This window comes from Falco cherrug, chromosome 6 (assembly GCF_023634085.1).
Source record: "Falco cherrug isolate bFalChe1 chromosome 6, bFalChe1.pri, whole genome shotgun sequence".
NCBI classification, from domain to species: Eukaryota; Metazoa; Chordata; class Aves; order Falconiformes; family Falconidae; genus Falco; species Falco cherrug.
In genome coordinates this window covers 71763528-71775095 of record NC_073702.1, presented here as the reverse complement: position 1 = coordinate 71775095, position 11568 = coordinate 71763528, and the positions used below count along the sequence as shown (strand labels likewise).

At 53.0% G+C, this 11568-nt stretch overlaps 1 long non-coding RNA gene across 2 annotated transcripts; it reads right to left on the bottom strand.

Annotated features, from left to right (window-relative positions):
• Positions 1 to 3982: 3982 nt before the first annotated feature.
• On the bottom strand, positions 3983 to 5715 carry LOC129736361 (uncharacterized). 2 transcript variants are annotated; one of them, XR_008732832.1, is made up of 2 exons: positions 5111 to 5715; positions 3983 to 4780 (listed from the first exon to the last, which is right to left on the bottom strand). It is a non-coding gene; the product is annotated as an uncharacterized LOC129736361 (long non-coding RNA). The 2 variants fall into 2 exon arrangements; XR_008732831.1 differs by having other exon boundaries at positions 3983 to 4775.
• Positions 5716 to 11568: the final 5853 nt, after the last annotated feature.

The following is an 11568-nucleotide window of genomic DNA, read 5'->3' as shown; positions in this document are numbered from 1 at the left end:
GCTGCTCAGAGCTTGCCTTGGGTGTGGGGAGAGGTTGTGCTGCTGACCACCTGCAGTGACCACCCACAGGGCATTTTATCCTCTCGCTGTCCTGCACTCTGGCTGAAACAGTCCCAAAACACCCCCTGTTGCAGCCTTCTTGCTTGGAAAGTGTACCTCACTGCAAGGCAGGAAGGGTCTGGGGTCCTGCTAATGTGACTTATATTGCTGGGACAGGTTCATGGACCATAGTCAGGATGCTTACACTGCACGGTAGGATGGACATTTTATGGACCAAGGTTACTGGGGTCAGTATAGGTGTATTTCTGTATCACGATGTATAAGTTCACATGAGTGACTGATACCATTTCAATCTTTCCTTGCACAGCTAGCAATTCAAGAACTGTGATTTCACTGGGTATCATGTCACTGCTAAACCTTTGGATGAGGGTCCAGATAATTTCTGGACACTCTGCACCCTCTGAGCTCCTCCTAGCAAACTCTTGCCCTCCAACTCATCTGGTCTTGTTGAGGAGGTCAGGATCTGCTCCTTCAGCTACAGTGCAACAGGAGCCACGGGGATCCCTCTTCTTTACTCATCTTCGGGGATATGGGACCTCTCACTTCAGAGCAGCCCCATTCCCACCTTGGGACTCAGCCCTGGCTCCCTTTCCCCTACGTGCAGTGTTTTTTCTGCTGTGACCCTTGGATGCAGAGCAAAGCAAGCAGAAAGTGCTATAGGTACTGGGATACCCTAGTAGCATCACCACCCCATAATCACAGCACAACTTTGGACTGTATGCGTGCACAACTGTGCAAGTGCCATGGTAACGGCGTATCTTCCATCATCACCAGCCGTGCAGCAAACTCTGGGCCTGCCTTCCAGCTCCGGGGTGGCAGGAGATGTGAGTGGCCTCTCCTCCCAGCCTCTGCACTGGGCAAAGCTCGTCGGCTTTGCTCGTTTGGTTTCTCATTGCCCGCAGGCTTGGAGCAAACCCGGTCACACCGAGCATCTCGGCAGCGCTGATCTGTTGAGTCCCCACGGTCTTTGAGCATAGCTCCTGATTGGATGTAATCTAATTACTGGTCCAATTCTGGGCATTTTGGGTGATGGGGAAAATATATTTTGAGGGGCTGCTTTGAGATGTCTTAATAGGAGAAGCGGGATGGCCTTGGAGTGTGGGAGCATCATGAAAGCACCATCCCTGCTCCTCAGGGCGCCACGTTCAGCTTTCCTATTTGACCTCGTAATTTCCAGCAGTGATGTCACTGAAATCCCTGTTTGTGGTCTCACTGGTGGTCTAAATTTAGAGCGTTTGAGATGATTTGTGACTCTGTTGCTGGGGGGAGGCGGGGAAGTGTGGGGGTCAGGGAATAACATGCGAGTCCTGTGTCATTGAGGCTTGTTGGGGCTTTGAAGATGGTGGAGTGGTGTGTGAGGATGATGGTGCTGTCCAGGAAGAGCAGAGAGGAAAATAAATATGGGATTCTTGGTCCTTTTTATGGTCTAAGCAATTTAATTGAGCTCGTTGCTTAGCCAAGACATTAAGAAAGGATTTTCCCCTTGAATTCTGATTAGATTTCCCAATAAAACACCCACTTTGACTGCTGCTGCTAGGATATATGTTGGTTTGCGGTTCAAGGAGGCATGTGGTATAAAAATAAACTGAAAAAAGGAGCTGGATGCTGTGGGGATGTGGAGGAAAAAACCTTTCTGCACTGAGACCACTGTCCTTCATGGTGAACAGCAGAGCTAGATGGGGCTGGGACTCAAGAGAGAGCCAGGTAAGGAGGGAAATAGAGGAATTTCCCACATCTTCCTTTACACCTCTCCACTGGAGCCAGAGCATCTTGAGTCAAACTAGTGCTGCAGTGGTGAGTGAATTGGTCAGGGGGTGGGCGTGGGCAGAGAGAAATAAAAATGGCATAAAATTGCAGATGGAAGGATCTGTGTGCCCCGCTTCTCTGCTCCATCCATCTATCCCTTTCCTCTCCTCTCATCGTGGGTACCTGAGGGTCCCTCTCCCCAGCCCCGCCAGCTCCTTCCAGTGCATGACCTTGAGGCCAGACGCCTGAAGGTTATTTGGGGGCATGTCTGTTAATCAAACGTTCACACAAGCTGCTTAATTCCCCCCCTATAATCCAACTGGGGATGGAGCCTGGCAGGTTTCTAGCCGTTATGTTTACATCGGACTGTGGGTGGAGGGAGGAAGGAGGGGACAGGGTGGTGGTGATGGGGAGCTGACGTGCTTGGAATAAAATTGTGCCACCTCCTCCTCCATCCCTCAGCAAAAAAATCAAACGCATCTGTCCACCCCCCCTCCCCCTGCACTATTTCCCTACCCAAAGTGTCCACCCAGAAGAGGAGGGGCTGTGCTGCAGCTCATCTCAAGGGGGCAAAGGTCTTTGAGAAACCCCCAGCCTGATTTATTCAGGGCATAGCAATATTTCTTGGGATTAGTATTAATAAGAGCCTCCTGCCCCCTCCTCTCCATCCCCCTGAGCTGAGCCCAAGGGAGGCAGCCGGGCCTCAGCAGGGTACCAGGCCTCCTGCCTTTGGGTGTGAGGTGATGGCGTCTCTTCATCCCAGCCATTCCGCAAGCAATAAATGGGATGTTTATTTATTTGGGGTTATTTAGATCTTATTTCTCTCTCCCATGCTGCAGCTCGTTAATGGAAAAGCTGTTTTGCTGGCTGTCTAGGTGAGGGCCGTGTGCTGCAGAGGGATGCTCGGAGTGTAGTGCAGCAGGGCAGGGATCTGCCTGTGGGGGTGGAGGTGATCCCAGATAGAAGGGACCCCAAACCTCTTCCTCTTTCCCCCTTTTATTCATTAAACAGGAGCCCTCTGGCAGTTCAGATTCTCCTGGAGGTCCAGGATGTGGAGGCACCTGCCCAGGGTTGAACAGGCGACCGTGGGCTGCCAAACTGAAAGGCTGAGGTTTTTATTTTGGGGTGGATTTTAATATTCATTGCCCACCTGGTGCTGAGTGTGGGTCCTTTGGGGGGGAGGGGGGTCCTGCCTTCGCCACTGTAAAGGGACGGGTGAGAAATCTCCACGAACAAAGGAGAGGATGCGGGAGCCCGCAGCGAAAGAGCTTTATTGGCACTGCACGACCCGGCAGGCTCCTTGCAGCATCTGCACCTGCCGGGATTGAAAGCCCAGGGAGGGCTGCCCTGAAATACCTGCAGCACCCCGGGTGTGGGGTGCAAAGAGACGTCCCAGGGAACCCGAGCTGCTGTCAGTGCTCCCGCAGGCACAGTCCCATAGGTGAGGGTCTGTGCGCAGAGCTGCAAAGAGAGATGGACCCCCCCCATGCTGTCATCAAAGGCCCCCCCCGCCTTGGCACAGCTCTGCAGCCACCCTGCGGGATGGGGGACCGTCTGCTCCAGTAAGGCCTGTCCTTGCCCGGTGCAAGGCACCTGCTGGGAGCACTGGGACAGTCACTGGGCCGGCCACAGGGATGAAGGGATGCAGGGCAGGTTGGCCTCCAGCTGCAAAGAGAAGGGAAGGGAGGAGAAGCGGTGGGAGAGCGGCAGGGGCTTGAAGGGCCCCAGCAGGGAGATGGGCAGGGGGTAGTGGTGGGGTCCCAGGCACCTCTCTGGTTAAAAAGGTGGAGAGAAAAAAACTAAAGAAAAATAAAAGCGTGAAAAAGGAGGGGAAAATATAAACCAGTGGGGTGGGTGGCGGAGCAGCCCCTGCGCTGCAGGCAGCTCTGCAGGGGCACCCGCTCTGCATTAGGCCGCGGGGTTGCAGCATCCTTCCATCACTCTCCCCTCCCGCCGCCTCGGGCTTCCATTTTTTTGAATTTTATTTTATTTTCTGAATAATTCAGGTGCTGGTTCCCCCCTCCTTTCCTTCCCCCTCCCTCCCCTCGGCTTCTTGCGCACACACGCCTCTCGCCGGGGCTGTGTAAGGAGTATAATGAGGCAGCCGATGGGTAATTGGGATCTTTTGTAGGGAGGATGTATGGTCAGGGCAGCTGCTGGGGGGGGGGGGGGGGGGGGGGGCAGCTGGGGGGGGACAGCATTACCATACAAAGGGAACAAATGACATGTTTATCCCTCCAAGAGATTTACGCCCGGCCTCGCCCTGCAGACACAGGGCTTCCCCCCTTCTTCTCCCCGGCACTTTTGATTGAAATTATAAGGATTAAAGGAGAGGGTGGGTGGAGGGGAAAGACAAACAAACAGCCACCGGAAAAAAAATAATATAACAATACAGTTTAAAAAAATAAAGAAAAAAGCGGCTTTGCCCCAGCCTCCCCCCTGCCGGGGGGAGCAGCGTGAGCCCCGGTGACCCCAAGACATGCCCTTGCTTTAGCAGGGGAAAACGCAGCCCTCTGCGGAGAAAAGGAGAGAGAAAAGGCAAAGCACAAAGCGGCGGCACCGGCGCAGTCGCGGGGGGCAGCAGCCGCGTCCCCCGCGGGGGCCCGCCCGCGGTCACCCCCGAGTGACAGCTCCAGGTTTCATTCCCCGGCTGCCTGTGCGCGCAGGGACCCCCCCCTCCCCTTTTTTTTCCCGGAGACCCCCTCAAAAGGTGCCGTGTCGTCTTCCCCCCCATCCCACCCCTCTCCGCCCCCCTCCCCGCGCTGCGGGTGCCACCTGCGCCGGTGCGCAGCGCTGCCTGCGCGCCCCGCGGCCGAGCTGGGGGGTGGGTAAGGGGGTTCCGCGGGTGCGGAGAGCCGCGGAGCAGCCTCCGGCCTCGATGCTGGTCAGCCTCGTTCTTGGCATTCACCGCGTGCCTTAATTGTATGGACATTTAAATCAAGGTCCGCTGTGAACACGGAGAGAGGGGCCTTTCCTCGGGAGGAAAAGAAAATGTATATAAGAAGAGGGGGAAATTATTAATTTTTTTTTAAAAAAAAGGAGGTGGGAAGGAGAGGAGGTGTGGAGAGGGGCCGCGCTGCCCACCGCCCCCGCGGAGCCCAGCCTTTGTTCTCCGCGCCCCGCGGAGGGCTCGGCGCGCCCTGCCCGATGGGCGGGGGGGGGGGGGGGGGGAGGGGGAGGATAAAACCCAACCACCCCCCCACCGCCCCCACGGTCGGAAAAAAAATTCTGTAAAATAAAATAAAGCCAAGGCTGTGGGGTGCTGCCCCGGGAAGGGGCGGCGGGGGCGGCGCTGCCCCGTTACCTGCCCGCCGTCCGTGCCCGCCGCTGCCCGCTCTGCCGCCTGCCCCGAGCCCCGCCGCGCTGCTATAAAGGGGGGTCTGGAGGAGCGCAATAAACCTTCCCCCGTTCGCCTGCTGCAGTCAATCCTTTCGCTCAGATCCCAAGTGGTGCAAAAAAAAGAGGAGAGGGGCCCATCTGGCTTCTCATCAGCTTTGTCAAGTCTTGCATACGCTAAAATGCTAATGACCTAGATAGCTCATGCAAAATGCAGCAGAGAGAGAGGGAGGGAGCAGCGAGGGAGGGAGGGAGGGAGGGGGGAAAGGCAGAGGGAGGGGGAGAGCCCGGGTGCATCACCCCCCCTCCCCATCACACCCCCCCCCCCTCCCCAGCCCTTGCTGGCCAATGCACCTTGGTAGGTACGAGCCGGGCTTTGATTTGAAAGGTCACCCGGGTACCACGGCGGGGGGTGACGGGCAGAGCTCACGGCTAAACCGCCCTGGCACTCCCCCCCCCGCCCCAGCCCTCCGAGGGGGGAAGAAAGGGCGCGGAAGGGGGGGTGCGCAGCCCCCATTGCACCCCCCCTCCCCCCCCCGGCGATGCTGAGGGGTGTCATGCCGCCCTCCCCCCCTTCCCTTCCCGGCCCGACCCCAACCCCAACACCCCCCCCCTCCCCCCCCCCAAACAACAAGAGGAGCGAAGGAAATACCCCCTGCGGCAGCCCCGCCGTGGTCCCTCCGTCCGGCAGCCGGTGCAGCAGCGCGGCCAGGCGCGTAATCCCGCGGAAGATGCTTGAGGGAGGGAATTCCCCCCCCCCCGCGCTATGCGGAGGAGAGGTGAAAATGATATGTATGTATATATATATATATAAAAATATATATATAAAAAAAAAAAGAAGGAAGGGGGGGGGGTGTGGATCAAGCCAGGCCGGCGGCGGGGAGCGGAGCAGGCGGCCGGAGGGGTGCGGAGGGAGCGCGCAGCGCGGAGCAGCCGGGAGGGCACTGCGCGGAGAGAGGAGCTGTCAGCGGCGCCTTCTCATTTATCATTAGCCAGCCCTAATCTTGCTCGCTGTCCTCCTTCGGTGATGTTGATCCACTTTCCCTCCCTCCTCCCCCAGCCTCTCCCCCCCCCCCCCCCCCCCCTTTCCCCGCACACCCCCCTCCCCGTAAAGGATTATTCAGCCAAAAAAAAAAAAAAAAAAAAAAAAATCACAGCTGCTGACTCCGTGCGCCGAAAACAAGGCGGCTGCAGCCCTCGCCCCCAGCCCCTCTCCCGCAGAGATGCTCCGGGTGTTGTCCGCAGAAATGCTGCCTTTTAAAACAAGGAGCGACCCGCGGGGAGAGAGCCTCCAGCCCTGCCCAGCTCCCCCCGCCGCCCCCCGCCGCCTCCCGCACCCTCCACCCGGCTGAAGGGGGGGGGGGGGGGAAACCCCTGCCCTACCTCCCCCCCTCCCCGCCCCCCCCGGCCTCCCCTAGCCCTGCTGCGGAGAAAGGATGCTGCAGAGCTGGGTACAGCTTTGCAAGGGAAAAAGAAAAAAAGAGAGAGAGAAAAAAAATACAATAAAGGACCAGTTTGGGATGAGGCTTTGCTTTCTGCCCCCCCAACACCGCTGGTTTCATGGCTACGCTACTGTAATTATGAATTCTTCTTCTTGCGACTTGTGTGTGCGTGTGTGGAGGGGCTGGGGGTGGAAGTGGCTGTGTTTTGCGGCTGACATCACTGCAGTGGCGTGGAGCTGACAGCTCCTAGGGCTGCGTTCAGGCTGCAGTGGTTCCTCAGCTTTTTTTGCAGCCTCTCTGCTGACAATTGTCAGGGAAAGGGGGGAGACAATAATAATAATAATAATAATAATAATAATAATAATAATAATAATAATAATAATAATAATAATAAACAAAAATAATAAAACCAAACCGCAACCACTACACCCCCCACACTGCGTTCAAGGTGGATTTCAAAGGAGAAGAGCATGCTTTTTGTTTATGGCAAGGTCCTGATATATACTGGTGATAAGAAATGCATGCTTTGGCTATCTATACATTTATATCCAGGGATATCTATATATTCCTAGCATTACTAGTGCTTCCTGGAGCGCCCTGTTAGACCCTGTGACCTTGTCAGGGTGCTGCACATCATAACCCAGGCTAAACCCCTGGCTAAAGCAGGCTCTGAAGGCAGGAAATCCTTTATTACTCGCCGGGTGATTTCGTGTCAAGGGCATGTGCCCACTCCTGGGATCTCTGCACAAGCTGCAGCTACCATGCCGTTGAGATCATTTCAGCTACGTATCGCGCCGCATCGCATGTATATTCCTTCCCATTGCATGAAGAGACATACATGCTTCCCCCCCACCACCCCCCCCGGCCTCCTAATCGAGGCCTAGAAGTTGCTGAGAAAAAACTGCATGGAAGCACGAGTGCAGGGTTCATAGCCTGAGCACAGACTGTGTGTGTGTGTCTGTGTTCAGAGACAAGCAGAAGCATCCGGCTCTGAATAAGCACAAGGGCCCTGTGCGCATTGCCCCCCCCCCCCCCCCCCCCGGCAAGGCGCTTGAAATCTTCGTGCCGAGCCAGCTGAGAGCCACGGCCCTTTCTTCTTAGTGCTGTTTAACAGTAGTACCATTTTGTTTCCATTACGTTAATGACATTTCATCTAATGCACCAAATCGGAGGAGTTTTCAAGGAAATACTGGAAATTAGCTGTTGAAAATTGTTCAGCAGAGTCACCAGCCCAGCCACAAAAATCTCCCCGCCTGCACTTTATAACGCCTCCCCTCCAAAAATTTGATGCTGCAATATTATCTGCCTTAAAAAAAAGCAAGCCCTATTTACCCTGAACGAACAGCTTCCCGTATACCTTCTTTAAACGTTTTGCGATTCAGATAAGAAATCATATAGCACAGATTTCAAAGGTCTCCCTGACAGAAGCCAACAGCCAGAGCATCCCTCTGAGACTGCTGTGCTTCAAACCGCAGCTGGAGCCAGGGGCTGCAGGAGCATCAGCCCTGGCCCGGCTGGCAGCTGCCCGATGGGGACCACACCGGCAGCCTGCCCGCGGAGGGGCTCGCAGTGTCATGTTATTTATCTCCCCCTTGGTTTTCTGTCTTGGACATTTATAAAGAGCTGAGCTATTTTACTTTGAAAATAAATATATGTATTTCACGGGAGGTAACTTGGTTGGAGGTGAAAAGTTGTCATTTCACTACCTCACCAAAATTACTTCAATATATTTTGTTCCGTAGGTAGCAGTGCTTTACCTCTCTGTAAGACCTTCCTTTAGAGGATCCCAGAATGCTTTGGGATTCTCCATGAGCACTGATCCCAAGTGGCAATTTGAAGGAAGTAAACGCAATTCCCCATTCACACAAGCGGGGAAAGTGAGGATGAGGGGCCTCAGGGAGATTTTTGCCATCCATCCTTCGTGGCTTCAAATGGAAGTGAGATGCCTACAGAGCCGAGCCGTAGAGATGGAGCCACTGCTGAAAACCAGGGGGGCAGCTGGAGGTGCAAACCTAGACCGGGGCTCACATTGCTCACAGTGCTAGGCAAAATGTCTTCGCAAAACGGACACAGGAATTTCAGCCTGAATTTCAGCCTACTCACATGGGGGCTGGGTGCCGCGTTATAAACCTGGGCTGGATTAATGCTCAAAGGCATCTTTCAGGGTCTTTTCTAGCTCATACTCTTGCCTGCTCCCCATCACGTTTACCGGGGATATTTAAAGCCCACTTCAACCCGCCTGAAAATACATTACGCTCCCTTAAAAACATAAATCCTTGGACTTAACTGATGATCCATTCCCTCCCTCTGCACTATTAGCACATTAAGAAATTAAACGATAAAACTCCTAAAGATCCGATTGACCAGAATTGCGCCACTCCATATGGCACGGCATATGTGTCCAGCCCTCCTGTGCGCCCTGTTCGGGATCGCCTGGACACGCACTCAGGCAGGCTGGGATGGGAAAAGGGTTTCAAGGCAAATTCGCGTGGTTTTAGAGTTACTTCCCCCCCCACAAGATTTCACTTCTCTGCTCCACCTCCAGCACTGGAAGAGAAACTGGAGAGGTGATGTATGCCCCTAAATAAGGATGGAGAGCTTTGCTTTGCTGGAGGAGGTCAGGTGAGGCTATTTAACGCTTTGCAGCACGGCTCCTAAAAGATGATGGGCTTAAGAAAACAACCCTGAACCCCAAAGCTACATGCCTGAAATCAGCTTAATGACTGCTGGAGCCACTGGCAGAGGTGACTCTGGGGGAACAGGTCCCTGCGGGTGGGTGCTGAGCACCCGGCCGGTGGGGGAAAGGCCCTTTTCTGCCCTACCCGCTCCATGATAAATCACATTGCAGCAAACAATAGGCTCTGGGCCTTGCTGGGAGTTTTCCCCCAGCAACAACAGCAGGGTTTCTAAAAGCTTTTACAAGCTTTTTCTTTGTTTTTGTGAAATTTAAAGGTCTTTTTTTTTTTCTTTTTTTTTTTCTCCTGGGGCTCACTCAGGTGAGTTTTTTTTTCTGGGTGCTGGGAGATGCGAGGGGGTGAAGGCTGCAGAGCTGGAGACAGCAGCACCTCACTGGGTTCAGCCCCATGCCTGGCTCGGCAGGGATGGACAGACAGAGCCTGTATCGAAAAACTTTAACTCTAAACACTACCTAAACCAGCTTAGCGGGGATATACATGAAGGAAGGGATTAACCCCCCTCGCCTCACAACCAGGAGCAACAAATCCCATTAACTCCCCATCCCTGGGAGGGGAAACTCCGCATCCACTGGTCCCTGAAATAGGGACCCACTGCATTTAGTTAGTTAGCTATTTGGCACAGCAATCTCAGCCCGTGGCAATGTCTCCTGCAGAAGCTCTGTACTGAGAATTAACGATGGTTTCTACGGAAAGCATCGGCATCACTGCGAACCAGCCTGGCTGTGTTATTCTGGTGCGACGCCTGTGTTGGCTGCTCACCTCCTAAATAGTTAATTCCTGGAGACTGCAAGAAGGTTAAATATGTATCGGGATCAGATGCAGTCACCTATAGCTCCCCTTTCTGCAGCATTTCTTGGGGCTACGTAGAGAGTCGTGAGCAAAATTCAGCAAGAGGGGGATAAAAAATCTCTCTGCCTGAAAAACCCAGCTTGCTCCCAAGTTGTAATTTGCTTTAAATCAGGCAAATTACTCACCGAGGTGATAGGTAGAAATTGCACAAAATATAGTGGGGGGGGAAAGAAGCTGTTAGAGACAACAGCAGAAGAAAAACTCTGTTAACTATGGTAACAGTCTGGAGACTGATTTATACAGCGTATAAATAGAGCAGGAGAAGCTTTCTCAATGTAGACACCCCGATGGTGAAGCGAGAGTTTATTTTACCCTACCTTTCAAGTTCAGCTTGCAGCATGCGAGACCTCACCAATTTCCATAGGAAATGGGCCCAAACTTTCTGCCCTGGATGCCATGCCAGTTGCAGGCATGGGATGTGAGCCTGGCGGTCCCTCGCTTCCCCACGAAGGCATTTCAAATTAATTAACAACCCCCCCACCTCCACCCAGAGCAGCCCTCTCTAAGCCCCCAAATATTATTGCTTTGTTTACTACTGAGTTTTGTGGAGGGTGAAAGCTGATGAACTAGATCCCTATTCTAAGTACTTATTCCCTTCTACAGTTTTAATAATGTTATTTAATCTACTAGACAAAAAAACCCCAACAACAACAACAACAACAAAAAACCCAAACAAAAAAACTCCAAGCCACCACAAATCTCTTGTATTCTGTGATTTATTTCTGAATTTTCCTCGAGGAGGAAAAATCGTCTAAAGGTCTCCAAGTCGAGGGTTTAAAATAATCCATCACGTCTAAGCAAATTGTATTGGAGTAAGCATGGAGAAAAAAGGAAAAATGTAGTGCTGGGCTGGAGCCTTGTTAAGCATTTTGAGTAATCTAACACATATTTTAGAGAATAAAATGTTGGGGGTAGTAGTAAGATTTAAGGGCTCATCTCCAATATACCTGGGTTGTTCGTATTTGGGAGCGGCAAATCCCATCGCATCATTTTTCCCCTTCGCATTTTGTGTCTCCATCATTTTATGAGTATTTGCAAAGCAGATCAAAACCGAAAACTTGCCTCGCCTTGCTGGAATTTGCTCTTTATTTTCCAAGCTGCTCTGCTACAGCAGCAACGGCCTTGAAATCCTGCAGCTTCAGTTTTATGGTGACATCTCTCGGTGTATACATTATCTTGGCTCCTATTGTTCTATAGGTCAGCGTGGGAGCCCTGAATCAGGTAAAAGCACTTTCCTAGTCCCTTTTGTGCCGTATGCCACAATATAAATGTCTGCCTAGTGTGTGTTTCCCATACGCAGATTCAACTGGCATTGAACGGCAGATGGTTCAGGTAGCGGATTTAAAAGCTGTCCTAGACAGCCCCCAGTCCTGACCTATATCGCAGGATGAATGGATGAATGCCAGGCATACCTTTGCTTTCCCCTATGCAGATCATAT